The sequence below is a fragment of the Myotis yumanensis genome, unplaced genomic scaffold (assembly GCF_028538775.1).
Source record: "Myotis yumanensis isolate MYYU_CA2020_CCGP unplaced genomic scaffold, mMyoYum1.0.hap1 SCAF_1, whole genome shotgun sequence".
In the NCBI taxonomy this organism is placed as follows: domain Eukaryota; kingdom Metazoa; phylum Chordata; class Mammalia; order Chiroptera; family Vespertilionidae; genus Myotis; species Myotis yumanensis.
The window spans coordinates 182,684,694-182,702,368 of NW_027223752.1; the positions used below are offsets into that span (position 1 = coordinate 182,684,694).

At 41.6% G+C, this 17,675-nt stretch overlaps 1 protein-coding gene across 1 annotated transcript in view; it reads left to right on the forward strand.

The window, feature by feature from the left end:
- The first annotated feature begins 478 nt into the window (after positions 1–478).
- Positions 479–17,675, forward strand: part of KLHL8 (kelch like family member 8) — a 48,674-nt gene continuing 31,477 nt past the window's right edge. The window contains exon 1 of the mRNA XM_070393158.1: positions 479–625. The gene's annotated coding sequence lies outside the window, so the exon portion shown is untranslated. The remainder of the gene's footprint in view (positions 626–17,675) is intronic.

A 17,675-nucleotide genomic window follows, 5' to 3' on the forward strand; every position in this document is an offset into this window, starting at 1 on the left:
ATGTTTATAACCCGTGGGTATTTATAAACATGAGCTGTTTGGCATTTCCTTTGTGGAGCACGTAGAGACAGTGATATAGGAGTAAAAGTAGGAGCCTTCTTTCCTCTTCTTGTGTGTGTATTTGTTTTGTTTTTGAAAGGCATAAACCATAGGAACACCACGCGCACGAGGAAACTGGGCGGATATAAAAATAAACTACATTTTGCATTGGCAGTGAAATGAAGAAACTGAACAACTGCAGAGGTGTTTACGCGGTATCCTATCCAAAAATGTGTTCTGAGGGCTTGGCTAGGCCCCAGCCTGCCATATCAGGGCAGGGCGACCCTGCCAGTCCCGGGGGACTCCCGCGGTCCGGAGCCAGCGGGGCGGCCGGGACGCGGGGCGGACGCGAAAGGTCCCCTAGAACCACACTTCCCAGAGTGCCGCGCGCCGCCCGGGGCGCTCTCCTCGCCCCGCCCCCGGCCCGGCTCCGGGGGCTGAGCCGGAGGAGCCGGCTCCCGAGCGGGGAGGTGGGGGGGTGCGCGCGTCAGGCCCGCTGTTCGGGGCTGGTGCCTCGCAGCTGCGGGGACCCGGTGGCACGGCTGCGGTCTCGGCGAGGCCAAAAGGAAGCGAACGGAGGACCGAGGTAACTGGGCGCTCGTTCCCCTCGCTCCCGGCGCCTTGGTGCGGTCCCCGCGCCCTCGCCGAGCCCTCTCGCCCCAGCTGCAAACCCTAACGCCGCCCTGTCTCGGGCATCGGGCGCCGGGCGCCGCCAGCTCTGCGAGCAGTAACCAGACTCCACAGCCGGAGGCTTCGGGCCCGTGAAAGCTGCACGCTTTCCGGCGTCCTCGTTGGCGGGAGGGTCGGGGTCGCGTCCCCGAGGGGAGCCCCAGCCTCCGCGCCGTCGGTGTCGCCGGCCGCCCCCCCGGCGCGCTGCTGCCGGTCTTCCCGAGCCAGAGAGCCAGGCAGGTGCTTGCGGGTCCGGGAACGAGTGGTGCGCGGGCGGGGGGTCAGGGCGGGCGCTCGGCTCCCCGGGGAGCCGCTGTGGGGGCGGAGCAGTTCGGTGACCCGCAGCGGCGGGGGGCTGAGCGGCCTGGCCGGGACGTACCCCGGGGACAGGTTGCCTGTCCCGGGCTAGCGGGTCCTGGGGTGGGGGCGAGACTTGCCCCTGGGCGGCCCGTCCTCATTGCTGGTTCAGGGGCTTCTGCCCGCAACAGGTGTGCCTCCCGCGGTGGTGTGGCCCCTCGCGGCGTGACACCGGGCACGGCAGCCGTTCCCACGCACGCAGCCGCTCGGCCGAGTTGTCTGCCCGCGGCGATGCCAGCCGGCTCCCCCCTCCTTCCTCGCGGTCCGGGGCTGCGTCCTGAGCCTGCCGGCTTCCTCGGGAGGCTGACTCGGCCGCGCGGTTGCAGGGTTCTAGCCTGCGGCTCGCCCTCGGCTGGGTTTGCACGCTCCCAGGCGCCTGGGTTTGAAACGCTTGTTATATGTTTTCCCGCTTGGCAGTGTTGATGCAGGTGGCTTTTTGTAGAAAATTGCACCTTTCTCATTCTCTTTCGTCTGCTTTCATAGCATAACCACCTCTAGCCCTTTTCCCTGTGCTAATGTGGGGGCTAAAATAGATTAATACTTTGCCCCCACCTTTTAAGTTCTTCTGGCTGGGCTCCTTATCAAATTAACAAAGACATTAAAGGAGAACAATCAAAGTTTTTCATATATGTATGTGCTTGAGGAATTCACATAAGCACGAACATTCCAAAGAGTGGGAGGCAACATGGGGTATGTAAGACGTTTTGGACAAAGGAAAGAAAGGGGGTGGGGAGTGGGCCGTTTACAGGTGGTTGGGGAGCAGAACATACACGGTGGGTAAATCCTTGCTAGGCAACTCAGAAACGTGCGACACTGGGGTATCTAGCCAATAGGCGGCTGCCTGAAGCCTTTTTTTTTTTTTTTTTTTTAACCATACATAATTCAACTTAGGTAAAGGCGACATTTTAAGATATCCTTCCTGAAGCAGATTTCTGTGTCTGAATGTGTTGGGCAGGAAAAGGGGCAGGGTCAAAGGTTCTGAGTCTTGTTTCTTAATAAACAGCTTAAAATCAACATCCCTAAAAGGCAGCTTCTGGGAGGCAACACTTTGGTTCTCTTCACGAATGTCACCACTTTGGAAGAAATCTTTGGGAAAAGGTTTTTGAAAAAACTTGGGCTGAGAAGTATTTTATCAGCTGGTGGCACCTTTTCTTTGTATTGCTTTTTTTTTTTTAATATATTTTATTGATTTTTTACCGAGAGGAAGGGAGAGAGACAGAGAGTCAGAAACATCGATGAGAGAGAAACATCGATCAGCTGCCTCCTGCACATCTCCCACTGGGGATGTGCCCGCAACCCAAGTACATGCCCTTGACCGGAATCGAACCTGGGACCCTTCAGTCCGAAGGCCGACGCTCCATCCACTGAGCCAAACCGGTTTCGGCTGTATTGCTTTTGTTTACATAAGAAACATTCAAAATCTGTAGAGAATCTTTATGAGTTTAATTGAGCCAACTTGATGACCGTTACCTGGAAGCAAAAGCTCAGTGGGTTGAGAAAATGCTCTGCAAAATGGCAGTTTTACCACTTAATTTACTCATCAGAATCAAAGGGGAAGATACACAGGGGTTACATGAAATTCATTGGTGACAGATTAGTGAGGCGGGGGAGGGGAGCGGGAGAGCTCTCTGGGAGTGGGTACAAGTAAACCAAATAGACACATACTTCTTTTACCTAGGTGGGTATAGGAAAGTGAACAGGTAACAACATGATAATAATAACTATGAAGGGTATTTGTGGTCTCTGCTCTGGAGAGGTGGTTGTGCTTTGAGGGATCCAGACCAAAAAAAGAAGATTTTTTTTTTTAATATTCCAAAGGCATGTTATCACATATGTTATCTTAGGTGCAAAAAGACGACAGGCCCAGTTACGGTGAAAATGACCTTTGGTAGGGAAAAATGCCGCCGTGGAACATGACTACCCACCATGAGCTGCTGTCAGTTAGAAAGTGTTAATTTCAGACCATACTATGTGGTTACGTTCTGTCTCTGAGTGTGTAACATGGCCGAGCTTGTCAGGTTTAGCAAGTGGTGCCCTCCCCGTCCCCTTTTTCCTTCTGTCCACACTTTCCTCCTGTGTAAGTTGATAATTGTCCAGCTCTTGGTGTTCTTCATTCTCACTCTCTGAGGAAATCCTCTTCCCCCATCTCCCTCATGTCTTGACCCTGCCCCGGGGTAGACTTGGTGAGCAGAGGACCTTTGCTTGGCAGTGGGGTTTTTCATTGGCTGTTGCTTTTCCTCTTTTTACAGCCACCGGTATTCAGTCAACCCATGACCCACTTCAGACTTTGTCACTTTATAGATTTCCTTTAAGATACCAAGTAGTATTAATATAAATGTAAAAAGAAATTTCAGCATACTATACCTCAATCATTACATTTAGCTTTAAGACAGGCCAGTAAGCCAGAGGATGAGGCCCAGAAATCAGCATTTTAAAAAGATTCCCAGGTGATTCTAATGTGCAGCCAAGGTTGAGAACCACTGTCCTAAGCCCTTCCTTGTTTCACTGTCCCCAGCTTTAATTAATAAACACACTCTCAAAATCACCTGGACTTGTGTTGTGAAATCTTTCCCACAGGAAGTCAAGAACCCGCACACTACCGGCTAGTCCGCTCCTGGTCAGTCCCCTTTCTGGTACCAGCTTTACCATATTAACATCTAAAGCTACTAATTCTTTAGCATTTGATAAGATTACTATTATTGCCTTTTAAGATGATATTATAGTCTGTAATAATTGCATGTTCTGTAAATTCAGTCAGTGTAATAAAAAACAAAAAACAAAACCCGCATCATTTCTTCATTGTTAAGAAGAAAGTGAGGTAGATAAAATTTGACACCCCATTCCCTTTTCAAAATAGAGTTTATATTGAGAGCAGTTTTAGGTTCATAGTAATATTGAGATTTCTCATATACATCCTGCCCCCATGTGCCCTCTGGCCTGTCCCACATATGTATAACCTCCCCAGCTATCGAAATCCCCACACTGGAAGGGTAAATTTATGACAACTAATGAACCTACATTGACACATTGTTATCACTCAAAGTCCAGAATTAATATTACAGTTCACTCTTGGTGGTGTACATTCTATCTATGGCTGTAGGTAAATGACTCCTTAAAAACAAGTCGAGAACTTTTAAGAGTTGTAGAGAATTGAAATGGGTGTTATTTTTAGAAGATTAAAGAGAATATTTTAAACATCCTAAAAATTAATTTCACATAGCTTTTCTGTTTTAAAAAACTGGATGTTTAAACGTTGGTTTCTTATATTTGAGTTTTCAACATTTTTTTTTTCTTTAATCTTCACCTGAGGATAATTTTCCATTGATTTTTTAGAGAAAGTGGAAGAGAGAAGGAAAGACAGAAAGAAATATCGATGTGAGAGAAACACATCAATTGGTTGCCTCCTGCACAAGCCGGACCAGGGCCCAGGCCGGGGAGGAGCCTGCAACCAAAGTACATGCCCTTGACCGGAATCAAACTCGGAACCCTTTGGTCCGAAGGCTGATGCTCTATGCACTGAGCCAAGCCAGCTAGGGTGACAATTACTTATTTTTGTATATTAAGAACTAAAGAGACTAAACTTGTTGGCTGTGTGACCATGGTGAGTTATTTTCTGAACCTGTTCGTTAGCTGTAAAAGGAGGGTAAAAATGTTTATAATATGTGAAATAATTTCATAAACAGTAAGCACTATAATATTCATTGATATCATTAGTCACATGCTGTTTTTTTTTAAATGCTGCTAGTATAGTTTATTTCCGGTGAATACCAGTTATGTAAATACTGTTAAAACTTTTTTTTTCTACGGGCTGGTTATACAAGATAGTTCGTTATCTGGTTATGCATAATTCCTGTGACTCAGAGGTAAAACTATCGAAGAAGGTCAAAGGGACCTTGGAAAATTTTCTACTTCATCTTGCTGTGTTTTTTGTTTGTTTGTTTGTGTGTGTGTGTGTGTGTGTGTGTGTTTCTGTGTTCATAAATAAAAATTTATTGGAACACAGTTATGCTCATTCATTTACATATTGCTTATGGCTGATTTGTATAAACACTAAAGTTAAGTCGCTTTGATAGAAACACCTACCCTGACAGCCTAGGTGTTTATTTGTCTGGCTCTTTTGATAAAAGTTTTGCTGACCTCTGCTGTAATTGAACATTATAAAGAAGAAATTTCTGCCCACCAGTTGCGGGAAGGGAGGATCTATCATACCTTTAGTGAGATGTCAAGATCGCTTCTCCCAACAATCTTTCCAGATAAAAATCTCCAACATTTGAAAGTTAATAATGAAACCTTTTAACTGCTTCCAACAATCGCAGTTACACACACACACCTTTCAGTCTTCAAAACCAGACCTGGTAGAGCCACATTATTTTCTAGTCTGGTGGGCTGGGGTCCCATGTTCCCAGTAAACACATTGGATGATATTTCTGCCACTGTCTGTATTGCCAGGGCTTTGACATAGGCCACACCCATTCTCCAACACACAATATCACATCTTTTCCAAGTTGTTTAGAGATATAATAGTTCTATTTATAGAACTGAATGGGTAGAACAGTGTAGGGGAGGGTGGAACTAAACTATTTTCTGCACAAGTTCATTAATGCTTTAAAATAGTTAGAAAGCAAACTTCAACCAATATCCTTGATATTTAGAACCTATGGAGTGATTAATAAGTTAAAAAGTGACCCATTTTCTTTTACGAAGTGATGAGTCATGAAAGCACTTTTTAGTAGCATTGAATGACAATACATTGCTGTGCAGAATTATAATGTCATCTTGCTGGTATGCCCATAAGTGGTCTTCTAACCTAGGAGTATAAACTCGGTGTATGCGTGTACAGCACTTTTCTGGGGAGAAGACTCACAGCTTTCAACATGCTCAAAAGGGGTTGAGTAGTATGACCATCTTCCCCCTAGAACAGCGGTTCTCAACCTGTGGGTCGCGACCCCTTTGGCGGTCGAACGACCCTTTCACAGGGGTCACCTAAGACCATCCTGCATATCAGATATTTACATTACGATTCATAACAGTAGCAACATTACAGTTATGAAGTAGCAACAAAAATAATTTTATGGTTGGGTCACAACATGAGGAACTGTATTTAAAGGGCCAGAAGGTTGAGAACCACTGCGAGGTTCTAGGAACCATTAGTTTCAGTTATTTAGGCAGGGTTTTTGTTAGTTTGTTTTTACTATATATTTTGCAGATTATTTTTAACATTAGTTTTTTGAGAAAAGAAAATGAACAGGTAATTTTTGAAGCACCGTGAGTGCCTATTTTCTACTAGAGGTTGATATTTATGATATAACAGTATGCTGGCCAGTCCCCTGATTAATAGTGCTGCTTCTTAGAGCTGAAGATGACACACCACTGATTCATCCATGATCATTAGGCAGATACTGTCCACTCCTGCCTTCCCTGCCTTGATGGGCAATAGACTGTATGGCAGAGAACCACACCCTAATACAGTCCAGCATGTTAAAATATTACTTTGAAATGCTAAAAGATAATTTGGTTTGTTTGTTCTAAAAGTTGGACATGTTTTCTTTTGTCAACAAAACACCAAATGCTAAAGAAAACTATTTTATCTTCCAATCTAGATATTCACATAGTTATGTGTTGTATAATATTTCTTCTTATATAGCACAAAGTAGAAAGTTATAATAAATCCTAATTGATCATTTTGACTTTCAATATTGCTGGTTAGAAAAGAATATGGAATTTATAATCATCTTATAGTCTTAAATTAGACTATAATTTATAATTTGAATTTATAAAATTTAAAGTTAATCTTATTTGCATTTGGGGAATTTCAGGATCAGGTTGGAGTGCTAAGCTTGAGTTTATTTTTGTAATAAGAGTTTGAAGTACACTGTGTCAAACTGCCTTGTTTTCCTTGTAGGTGTTAGATTGCTGGGCTATAGCGCTTTATAATGTGAAGCCAACTTCTGTTTCTGGGTCAGTTTCCAGTAACAGTCACAAGGTCTGAAGAGTATGAGGTGGATCAAGTGATATTATACAAGTTTATGAATGAATCCAACCAGAGTAATGCCTTTTTTCTCAGATCTTTTTTTTTTCTTTTTCCCTTTTATATTGTTCAGTTTTTTCATTTGAAATGTAAATGCTTTTCAAAGTTCAAGGTTCTAAATCAATACTTGGGATTTATAAGATAAAGTAACAGAACTATTTTTTAAATATATTTTATTGATTTTTCACAGAGAGGAAGGGAGAGAGGTAGAGAGCTAGAAACATCGATGAGAGAGAAACATCGATCAGCTGCCTCCTGCACATCTCCCACTGGGGATGTGCCTGCAACCAAGGTACACGCCCCCGACCGGAATCGAACCCGGGACCCTTCAGTCCGCAGGCTGACACTCCATCCACTGAGCCAAACTGGTTTCGGCAAACAGAACTATTTTTATCTCAGTAGATTTGTTCTCTATAAAAATAATCTGAAGCCCCAGCCGGTTTGCCTCAGTGGATAGAGTGTCGGTCTGAGGACCAAAGGGCCCTGGGTTCAGTTTGGTCAAAGGCACGTACCTTGGTTGCAGGCTCTTCCACGGCCCAGGCCCTGGTCAGGGCTCATGTAGGAGGCAACCAATCAATGTGTTTCTCTCATATCAATGTTTCTCTCTGTCTTTCCTTCTCTCTTCCACTCTCCCTAAAAATCAATGGAAAAATATCCTTAGGTGAGGATTAACAACAACAACAAAGTCTGAGAGGTCTATATATCTTAAAAATTAATTAGAGATGAATGTCAGCATTTGCATAGTATTTTATATATGAAAGATAGTGAGTGTATTGCATTTTTAGTTATTTTATTTTTTAATATTTTTATTGATTTCAGAGAGGAAGGGAGACGGAGAGAGATAGAAACATCAATGATGAGAGAGAATCATTGATTGGCTGCCATATTTCGTATGTAGATGTTCAGTTGTTTCAATATCATTTGTTAAAAGACTGTCATTTCTCCATTGAATTGCTTTTGCGCCTTGTCAAAAACCAATTGGAGATATTTGTGTGGGTCTATTTTTGAACTGACTATTCTGTTCTATTGCTATATGTGTCTGTCCCCACAGTTTTCATTGGTGTGCCACAATAATTTTTAAAATGTATAATACCTGACTCTTTTCTCTTAGGCCAGTGGTCAGCAAACTGCGGCCCCTTGAGTGTGGCTCTTCCACAAAATACCATGTGCAGGCGTGCACGTACAGTGCGATTGAAACTTCATGGCCACACTCAAGGGGCCAAAGAGCCGCATGTGGCTCGCAAGCCGCAGTTTGCCGACCACTGTTTTAGCCTGTCAAATGAAAAAATGACAACAGCCAACACAACTATAGCTGTCGCATGTGAATGAATCAAAATTACCCCTTTTGTTTGTCAGGTCAGCAAGATGTATATATTTTGGTGTGCTGCAGAATTTTAGTAATTAGTTTATGTGTGCCATGGGATGAAAAAGTTTGAAAATTGCTGGACTGTCCATTTATCATGATCACATTGTCATTTTGTAAATAAGCTTTTGATTTTAGAATAAATTTCTCTTGAGCCATTCTTAGTACTGTTGCTTTTAAAATTTTCAGTTTTCAGTTATGCATATCTAATATGTAGAAATATGATTGATTTTTGTGTGTTCACCTTATATTTTGTGACCTTGTTAAACTTACTCATTAGTTCTAGGTGTTTCTTGGGAATATTTTATATAGACAATCATGTCTGCTAATAGGGACAGACTTATTTCTTTCCAATCTCTGTGCCTTTTATTTATTTATTTTTATGCCATATTGAACTGGAGAAAACTAACACTTACTAAGTTGTCACATTTACATATGTAGAGTTTTCCATAGTAGTTACCTTATTAACTTTTCATTGCCTGTGGATTCATTGTGATAATCCCTAATATTCCAGATATTAGGGCATGAGTCTTCTCCCTCTTTTTTTTTTTTTTTTTTTTTGTCAGTCTTGCTAGATGTTTATCAATTCTGTTGATCTTTTAAAAAAAAACTTTTGGTTTTGATTTAATTTCTGTTTTTGATATTATTGGTTTGTACTCTTTATTATTTCCGTATGCTTGTGTTGAGTACATTTTGCTCCTTTTTTTCTAGTCTCTTAAGGTGAAAGCTTAATTATTGATTTAAGACCTTTTTTTCTTTTTTAACATAAGCATTTAATGCTCTAAAATTTTCCCCAAAACACTGCTTTAGCTGTATCCCACAATGGGATACTATTCAGCCTTAAAAAGGAAGGAAATTCTGCAATATGCTACAACATGGATGAACCTTGAGGACATTATGCTAAGTGAAATAAGCCAGTCACAAAAAGATAAGTACTGTATGATTCAACTTATATGAGGTATGAGTAGTCAAAATCATAAAGACCAAGTATAATAATGGTTGCTAAGGGCTGGGGAGGAGGAGAGAATGGGGATTTCTTTAATGGGAATAGAGTTTCAGTTTTACAAGATGAAGAGTTACAGGGATGGATGGTGGTGATGGCTGTACAACAGTGTGATTGGGAAATTTCGAAGATGGCGGCGATATAGGCAGACGCGTCCCAGGTCTTGTCCCGGAGCAAACGGAGTAAACAGCTGAAACTAATAACACCCACCCCGAATTGGCAAATTTACTCAGCTGGTGAGACGGTTTGCAGCCGGGAAGGGCAGACCTCCCCTGGAAAGGTTAAAAACCAGGGATCTGGGCAGGAAAGTTTGCCAGACCTGAGCCCAGAGGGTCGGAGGGAGACCGCATGGCAGACAGCCGCGTCTCTTGGGACAGACACAGACCCTGACCAGGGTAAGGAGTTCCGCGGGTTTGCTGGCGCCAGGAGATTTGAGATTTGGATTTTGTGATTGCGGAGAACTGAGACTAAAGGGGGCATCCTGAGGAACTGATCAGACCATGCAGTGCCCATAAGAGAGGAGCGTTTCCCAGACCATGCAGTGCTGGTAAGAGAGGAGCGTTTCCGCGGCCGGCTGGCGTTTGTCTGTTTCTTTGTTTTCACTGAACCCTGCTCATAGGACAGTTCGGATACAGACACTCACCTGTGCTGAAGAGAGGGTGAAGGTGCAGACGAGGGGAATCTGGGGAGAGGCTGAGGAAAGAGGGGGAGCCGGAGGAGGTGGCAGCGAATTGAGTGCTGAGACCCCCCTGGGCCCAGGACTGGGGCAGCCATTCCTCCAGAGGGTGGAATTCCTCCCCCCAGCCCCCCAGGCAAGGAGCACAGCCACACCCAGATTCCACCCTGTATGAGATAAAGGATTAAAACAAGCTGATTAGTCCCTGGGAGTTACCAGGGTCTGGCCTATAGAGGGATTTTCAGTCCCACCAACAACACAGAGCAGGGTAAGGATTAAAAAAGGATAGAGAAGCTGTATAGCCTCAGAGGCCAACCCAAAAACACTGCCACCCAGAGGCTGAGCCACAAACTGACTCTTAGGGGAATACAAATTAAGGCAGACGGGATCACAAATACGGCCTGCTTTAAAATCAGGACTGTGATTTACAACACGGAGGAACAGTGTAATGCAGGCAAATTCAACACTCTCCTAAATATCTGGCAGGACTAAGGCGAACCAGGCTGAAGAGTAGAAGAACCGAAAGACCATCACTACTGCAATTTTTTCTTTTTCTTTTTCTTTTTAATTTTTTCACCTTTTTACTAAGAAACCAATTTTTTTTTCTCTTTTTCTTCTTTTTCCATCACCTGATTTTACCCTTTCAATTACCACATTTTTATTTTTAACCAGTATTATTACTGCTACCATTTTACCATTTTTTAAAGTGCCATTTTATTTTCTCTTTATTTTCTTTTGGGATTAGTGTTCTCCATTCTATTTTCATCGTTCCTTTAGCATTAATTTTCCCTATCTCAATTTCACCTCTTTGCTAAAACCCTCTTCCTTACTTTTCCCCTTTTGGTGTCCTGTTTCTCTTACCCTATTCCTGCTCCAGACTTTCCCAATTCCCTCTTTTTACCCCCTGTCTAATTCCACCATACTTATATATCCTATTTCCAATCTACTGCTCTAAATCCTTATACACCTATTCTTTATCCTTCTTCACTTTCCAAACATTTTTTTCCTCTCTTATCTTTCTATTGTTTTCTTGATTGTTGAATATATTGGGCTTTTTTCTTTCTTTTTTTTTTTTTTATTTGTTTGTTTTGTTTCGTGTTTTTTCTTCTTTTTTAGGACTGGTTGTGAGGTTGTTTTTCTTTTTCTTTTTCTTTTTCTTTTTTTTTTTTTTTTTTTTCTGCTGGTTTTTCCCTTCCCTCCCCCACCCCACCCCGGTTATTTTTGTGCTTCTGTTTTCCCTTACCCCTCTGGATATTATTGGTGGTTTGTAGTTTGCATTCATCTCCAGGGATCTGTTGCTGGAATTTGTTGAGATTAGTGGCAGTTCTATTGGAGTTTGCTCCTCATACCAATAGTCTCTTCCCCGCTTCTACTTCATTCTCTTTTTTCGCTCTCTTTTTTTCCCCCCTCTTTTTTCCCAATTCTATTTTTGCACTCCTTTTTTGTTTGTTTTTTTCTTATTTTTCTTTTCTGTTCTCTCTTTTATCTTCTTCTCTTCTTTCTCCCTTATCCCCTAATTCTCTTAATTCGGGTGGTCACCTTTATTTGGGGTTATTAATATTGTGAATATACTTGTGTTCAGTGCCTGGTACGTTGTGCCTTGCTCTGTTGTATTTTGTGCCTTTAAATCAACGCAGCAGATCCAAGCAACAGCAGCCCCCTGATCACCGCAGCCTCCTGATCACCACAGCCTCCTGATCACCACACCCTCTGTCTGTGGAACAGCAGCTGTACGTGAAGCCTCCCCCCACCAGCCAGAAGAGCCAACACAGCTGTGAACAACACCCACCAGAGGAGCTGCTGCCAACTGGAAAGCAGCTGCTACCGCAACCGTCTGAGCAGCAACCACAACCCAAGGAGCCCCTGCCACCCAGGGAGCAGCCACTGAACATCTCAACATCTACATATGTCAGCGAGATCAAACATGGGTAGGCAGAGAAACCCCCAAAGGAAAGAAAAGGAGGACTCGCCAGAAAAGCAGCTAAGTGAGACAGAGATATGCAACATGACGGAAAAAGAATTCAGAATAAGGTTCCTAGAGTACATGCACCAGATGTTCAAGAAGCAAGAAGAAACAGATGAAAAACTCAACTACTTATGCAAGAAGCTAGAAGAAACAGGTGAAAAAATCAACAACTGCAGATTGCTGGCACTTTGTTGGGGATTTTTTGCATCTATGTTCATCAGGGAAATAGGCCTGTAATTTTCTTTTTTGTGGTATCCTTGAGTTTGGAGGCACTCCCTTTTCTCCAATATTTTAGAATAGCTTGAGAAGGATAGGTATTTAATCATCTTTCAATGTTGGGTAGAATTCACCAATGAGGACATCTGGTCCTGGACTTCTGCCTGCTGAGAGGTTTTTAATGACTGATTTAATCTCCTTACTCCTAATCAGTCTATTCAGACTTAGTACTTCTTTATGGTTCAATCTTAGAAGATATTTATTGGAATGTATCCAGTTCTTCTAGGTTGTCCAATTTGTTGGTGTATAATCTACACTAATAAAAGACAAACATGCAAATTGAAAAAAAAAAAAAAAAAAAAAAAAAAAAAAAAAAAAAGAAAAAATCAACAACTTAAGTAAGTCCCAAGAAGAAATGAAGAGTGACATAGCTTCAATAAAAAACTCCATTGAAAGTATCAACAGTAGACTGGGAGAAGCGGAGGACCGAATTAGTGAATTAGAAGACAAGGAAGCAAAACACACTCAAACTGTACGGCAAATGGAGAAAAAAATTAAAAGACAGGAGGAGAGCCTAAGGGAGCTTTGGGACAACATGAAACGAAACAACATACGAATAATAGGGGTGCCAGAACAACAGAAAGATGAACATGGATTAGAAAACCTATTCGAAGAAATAATATCAGAAAACTTCCCTGAGGTGGGGAAGAAAAAAGTCACACAAGCCCAGAGAGTCCCAAACAAGGTGAACCCGAAAGACCCACACCAAGACACATCATAATTACCATGGCAAATGTTCAGGATAAAGAGAGAATCTTACAGGCTGCAAGAGAGAGACGGAAAGTAACATACAAGGGATCTCCCATTAGATTATCAAATGATTTGTCAACAGAAACACATCAGGCCAGAAAAGAATGGACGGAAATCTACAAAGTGATGCAAAGCAAAGGACTGAATCCAAGAATACTCTATCCAGCAAGGCTATCATTCAAAATTGAAGGGGAAATAAGAAGCTTCACAGACAAAAAAGGGCTAAGGGAGTTTATCACCACCAAGCCAGCCATGCAAGAAATGCTAAAGGGACTGGTCTAAACAGAAGAAATATCAAGCTCAGAAAGAAAACAGCCACACACACACACAAAAAAGAAATGGCTACAAACAAGTACCTTTCAATAATAACTTTAAATGTAAATGGACTAAATGCTCCAACCAAAAGACATCGAGTGGCTGAATGGATAAAAAAACATGACCCATACATCTGCTGTCTACAAGAGACCCACCTCATTAGAAGGGAGTCACACAGACCGAAAGTGAAGGGATGGAAAAATATCTTTCACGCAAATGGAAAGGAAAAGAAAGCTGGGGTAGCAATACTTATATCTGACAAAATACATCTCAAAGTGAAGGCCATAACCAGAGATAAGGAAGGCCACTTCATAATACTAAAGGGATCAATACAACAAGAAGATATAACCCTGGTAAACATATATGCACCCAATGCAGGAGCACCCACATACATAAGAAAACTTCTGGAAGATATCAGGGGAGAGATCGACAACAATACAATCATAGTAGGGGACTTTAATACACCACTGACATCACTGGATAAATCCGCTAGACAAAAACTCAGCAAAGAAACAGCAATCCTAAATGACTCACTAGATCAGATGGACTTAATTGACATCTTCAGAACACTTCACCCCACAGCTGCGGAATATACATTCCTCTCAGGTGCTCATGGGACATATTCAAAAATAGACCACATATTGGGTCACAAGCAAAGTCTCCACAAATTCAAGAAGATTGAAATCATAAAAAGCTTCTTCGCAGACCACGATGGCATAATGTTAGAAATAAACTACAATAAAAACAACCCAAAATACTCAAACACTTGGAAGCTGAATAGCATGTTATTAAATATTGATTGGGTTACCGATGACATCAAAGAAGAAATTAAAAACATCCTGGACACTAATGACAATGAAAACACAACAATCCAAAACCTCTGGGACACAATGAAAGCAGTCCTGAGAGGAAAGTTTATAGCTCTACAGGCCTATCTCAAAAAACAAGAAAAAATGGTAGTCAATCATCTAACTCTACAACTCAAAGAATTAGAAAGAGAGCAACAAGAAAACCCCAGAGTGAGCAGAAGGAAGGAGATAATAAAGATTAGAGCAGAAATCAATGAAATAGAGACCAAAAAAACAATACAGAAAATCAATGAAACCAAGAGCTGGTTCTTTGAAAGGATAAACAAGATTGACAAACCCCTAGCAAGGCTCACCAAGAAGCAAAGAGAGAGGTCCCAAATAAACCAAATCAGAAATGATAGAGGCGAAATAACAACAGACCCCACAGAAATACAAATGATTGTTAAACAATACTACGGGCAACTCTACTCCAACAAACTAGACAACCTGGAGGAAATGGACAAATTCCTAGAAAAATACAACATTCCAAAACTCAATCAGGAAGAATCTAAAAACCTCAATAGGCCAATAACTATGGAAGAAATTGAAGCAGTCATCAGAAAGCTTCCAGCAAACAAAAGCCCAGGGCCAGACGGCTTCACAGGGGAGTTCTACCAAACATTCAAGGAAGAACTAAAACCTACCCTCCTCAGACTACTACAAAAAATTCAAGAGGAAGGAACGCTTCCAAGCTCATTCTATGAAGCCAGCATCACCCTAATACCAAAACCAGGTAAAGACATCACAATGAAAGAGAATTACAGGCCAATATCCCTCATGAACATAGATGCCAAAATCCTCAACAAAATCTTAGCAAATCGGATCCAGCAGTACATCAGAAGGATCATACACCATGACCAAGTAGGATTTATCCCAGAGATGCAAGGATGGTACAACATCCGTAAATCAATAAATGTGATACATCACATAAACAAATTGAAAGAAAAAAACCACATGGTCATATCAATTGAGGCAGAAAAAGCATTCGACAAAATCCAACACCCATTTTTGATAAAAACTCTCAGAAAGGTGGGAATAGAAGGATCATACCTCAACATAATAAAAGCCATATATGACAGGCCCACAGCCAACATCATACTCAATGGACAAAAACTAACACCATTTCCCCTAAGAACAGGAACAAGACAGGGATGCCCACTCTCACCACTCCTGTTCAACATAGTACTGGAAGTATTAGCCATTGCAATTAGGCAAGAAGAAGAAATAAAAGGCATCCAAATTGGAAAAGAGGAAGTAAAACTGTCCTTATTTGCAGATGACATGATATTATACATACAAAACCCTAGAGGCTCCATCAAAAAGCTACTAGACTTAATACATGAATTTGGCAATGTAGCAGGATACAAAATTAACCCCAAGAAATCCGAGGCATTTCTATATACCAATAGTGAACTTTCAGAAAGGGAGATCAGAAAAACAATCCCATTTACCATCGCACCAAAAAAATTAAGATACCTAGGAATAAACTTAACTAAAGAGGTTAAAGACCTCTACTCATAAAACTACAGGACGTTGAAAAAAGAGATAGAGGAAGACATAAACAGATGGAAGAACATACCATGCTCTTGGATTGGTAGAATCAACATCATTAAAATGTCCATACTACCCAAAGCAATCTATACATTCAACGCACTTCCCATTAAAATACCAATGGCCTTCTTCAAAGATCTAGAACGAACTCTCCAAAAATTCATCTGGAATAAAAAAAGACCCCGAATAGCTGCAACGATCCTGAGAAAGAACAAAGTAGGTGGGATCTCAATGCCAGATATCAAGCTGTATTACAAAGCCACTGTTCTCAAAACTGCCTGGTACTGGCACAAGAACAGACATATAGATCAGTGGAATAGAATAGAGAGTCCAGAAATTAGCCCGAACCAATATGCTCAATTAATTTTTGACAAAGGAGGCATGAGCATACAATGGAGCCAAGATAGTCTCTTCAATAAATGGTGTTGGGAAAATTGGACAGACATATGCAAGAAAATGAAACTAGACCACCAACTTACACCATACACAAGAATAAACTCAAAATGGATAAAGGACTTAAATGTACGACAGGAAACCATAAAAATTCTAGAAGAATACAAAGGCAACAAAATCTCAGACATATGCCAAAACAATTTCTTCACTGATACAGCTCCTAGGGCAGTTGAAACTAAAGAGAAAATGAACAAATGGGACTACATCAAAATAAAAAGCTTCTGCACAGCAAAAGAAACCATCAACAAAACAACAAGAAAACCCACCTCGTGGGAAAACATATTTGCCAACGTCATATCTGATAAGGGCTTAATCTCCAAAATTTATAGGGAACTCATACAACTTAACAAAAAGAAGATAAACAATCCAATCAAAAAATGGGCAAAGGATCTAAATAGACACCTTTCAAAAGAGGACATTCAGAAAGCCAAGAGACATATGAAAACATGCTCAAAGTCACTAATCATCCGAGAGATGCAAATCAAAACAACAATGAGGTACCATCTCACACCTGTCAGAATGGCCATCATCAACAAATCAACAAACGACAAGTGCTGGAGAGGATGTGGAGAAAAAGGAACACTTGTGCACTGCTGGTGGGAATGCAGACTGGTGCAGCCACTATGGAAGGCAGTATGGAGGTTCCTCAAAAAATTGGAAATGGAACTCCCATTTGACCCTGTGATCCCACTTCTAGGAATATATCCCAAGAAACCAGAAACACCAATCAGAAAGGATATATGCACCCAGATGTTCATAGCAGCACAATTCACCATAGCTAAGATCTGGAAACAGCCTAAGTGCCCATCAGTAGATGAATGGATTAGAAAACTTTGGTACATCTACACGATGGAATACTATGCTGCTGTTAAAAAGAAGGAACTCCTACCATTTGCAACATCATGGATGGAACTGGAGAGCATTATGCTAAGTGAAACAAGCCAGTCAATGAAGGAAAAATACCACATGATCTCACTCATTCATGGATAATAAAGACCATTACAAACTTTTGAACAATAATAGATACAGAGGCAGAGCTGCCTCAAACTGATTGTCAAACTGCAGTGGGAAGGCCAGAGAGAGTTGGGGGGCAGGAGGGAGGGGAGTAAGAGATCAACCGAAGGACTTGTATGCATGCATATAAGCATAACTAATGGACATAAGACACGGGGGGGTAAGGGAGGGTAGGGGTTTGTCAAGGGCGGGGGGGAAAAAAGGACACTTATGTAATACCCTTTGTAATACTTTAAGCGAAAAAAAACAAACAAACAAACAAAAAAAAACAAACAGTGTGATTGTATTTAATATCACTGAACTGTGCACGTAAAAATAGTTAATATGGTACATTTTATGTTTACCTCTGTTCTAATCTCTATTATTT